Source organism: Contarinia nasturtii, unplaced genomic scaffold (assembly GCF_009176525.2).
Source record: "Contarinia nasturtii isolate CC-2019 unplaced genomic scaffold, AAFC_CNas_1.1 Cnas_scaffold_1037, whole genome shotgun sequence".
In the NCBI taxonomy this organism is placed as follows: Eukaryota; Metazoa; Arthropoda; class Insecta; order Diptera; family Cecidomyiidae; genus Contarinia; species Contarinia nasturtii.
In genome coordinates this window covers 6,375,505-6,377,781 of record NW_022198383.1, presented here as the reverse complement: position 1 = coordinate 6,377,781, position 2,277 = coordinate 6,375,505, and the positions used below count along the sequence as shown (strand labels likewise).

At 36.3% G+C, this 2,277-nt stretch overlaps 1 protein-coding gene across 1 annotated transcript in view; it reads right to left on the bottom strand.

Moving 5' to 3' along the window:
* The window catches only part of LOC116343646 (rhophilin-2-A), a 16,577-nt gene extending 14,527 nt beyond the window's left edge, over positions 1-2,050 (bottom strand). The window contains exon 1 of the mRNA XM_031771846.1: positions 1,557-2,050. The gene's annotated coding sequence lies outside the window, so the exon portion shown is untranslated. The remainder of the gene's footprint in view (positions 1-1,556) is intronic.
* Between the last annotated feature and the right edge of the window lie 227 nt (positions 2,051-2,277).

Sequence of the window (2,277 nt, the reverse complement as noted above, 5' to 3'; positions counted from 1 at the left end):
TCTCTCTCTCTCTCTCTCTCTCTCTCTCTCTCTCTCTCTCTCTCTCTTTTGTATGGTAAATAATTGGTTTGGCTCACGTTTGGACTAAAGTGGCTCATAATATTTAAACTTGATTCTGAAACTCTTTCATTCAACGCGCGATCTAGATGTGTTTCTAAAAAAACTTAATTGAAAGCGCCAATTAATGGTGGTACATAATGAAAATGGTCGAAAAATGGTCTACACAAAGCTGTTTATATTAACGAATATACTAAAATGAGAAAGAAAAGAGGTATCGAGCAAAGTCAACAATTCTTTTCTTCGAGATTTAATCGCAATCGTACACAAACACAATGCGAAAAAAAGAAGAAGAACAAAAATCTTCTACGACCGCGCCAGCAGTGGTTTTGACGCTCGGTCACTCACAACAGTTTTTTTTAGTGAGTCTCAATATGCTTGGCACACAGTTAGGCGTCCGCAATCGAGTGAAAGAAAGAGCCATGTAAATCGAGGGGATATGTTAAAATTTTGAACGTAAAATGAAGACAGAAATGTATCGAACAACGAACACTAAGAATAAAGAGCTAAACAGATATGCAAAAACAAAACAGAGGGATTTAATGGAACTACACGTACACAATGCGTAGTTTTGTTTGCCTAGAACATGGACCGTGAATTTTGGCAAAGAATACGAAAGAGAAGTCTTGGAAAGACTTTTTAAATTGCCGTCTTCTTGTTGGTTATACCACGCAAACGCGCTTCCAATTGAGTTGCTTAATTCAACTTCGTTTTTTCTTTCAATGTATTTTATTACAAAGAGCTCCGCTGCCGTGCAAACAAAATCGTGCATGGCTTTTGGATAATTGGTGTAACTTATATGGAGAAGTTTGGTTTTTGTACGATCAAGTTCCGAAAAATGTCATTTAACTCTCACAGTCGATTGTCAATAAAATTGTTTTTCGTTCGCTTGATAACTTCGTAAATGTTTCTCATGTTGACGAAACAATGGCAGTAAAAGATAGATACGTTTTTTGTTTGTACTATTATATTGGTTTTGAATGGTTTCGAATCGCTTGGTGAAATTAAATCAACAACAACGAAAACAACACCAGCCACAAACTGAGTGTAAAGGTAAGTAAACAATCGAAAATCACGACGCAATACCGAAATAATTATCATTTGCAACTGATTCCATTTTGGATGATAGAAAGCAACCATTTCGGAAATGAACTGTGGGCTGAAGATGCCATGATTTTCGAAAGATGTTATTTACCCTTTTGTCTTGGCGTCCACTTCATTCAACAGATAGTGTGAATATCCGTCGTTTTCGTATAACTCTCGAAATGTAAAAACGTTTAAGTTAAAACACTTGGGTGTTTCATTTCAAAACGCTGAGAATCAAGAAGTGATTTAATGTATTAGAAATCGTACTGGGTTTTTCAAACTGGTCGTTTCGAATGCGCCTCAGCTCATGTCTGATAGCCGCATTTCATTCGGACATTTTAATCGTCTCGCAAATTCAATTGAGATTTTTGATTGAAATCTGTTTTTTTTTCTGTAAATTTGATTCAACTCACACCATTAACACAAAATATGATCGGCTGCTTTTAATGTTTTCCAATAGTAATTCACTTCAATTTTTTCTTACATTCATCGAAGACACTACATTAAATTTATTTCAAATGATTTCTTTTTTTCTTTCGTTGTTTTTTTTTTGCATCACACACATTCACTGAAAGCACATCTCATTCACATTCTTCTTTATGATATTTTCATCGTCGAAATTCACATATACTTGAAATCGAACCGAATCTGTGCCTATAATATCTGTACATATAAAAGTTGAATTAACCAGGTAAGAGTTTGTTGCGCGTTGGTTGCAACAACAGTAGATGAAAGAAGCAACATTAAACAGAAACACAACGGCCGATCGAAAAACAATCAACTAAAACAAAACAAAGAAAAATCCGTGGATTGAAAACTATACACAATACACAGAGTGGAATTTTTGCCTTCCGCGCACTCGAAAGATACACACATAACACAAAACAATGTGTGTGGATTGTTTCGTTGCCAGCGCTCAACTGACTCGACCGATTAAAAGAGTGGAATTGTAAGTGTTAGAGACCTGTATATGCTTTGCTTACCGCTCTTTCTCTCTCGTTGTGTCGCCTTTTCCCTACCTCAAAACCAATCATTAACCGTGTGCTGCGTTTTACGCTATGCGGCGCTCTCATGATGCTGGTACGTTGCGTGTCTCTTTTTTCTCATTGCACCCATGTTGGTTGTTGCTTGTTT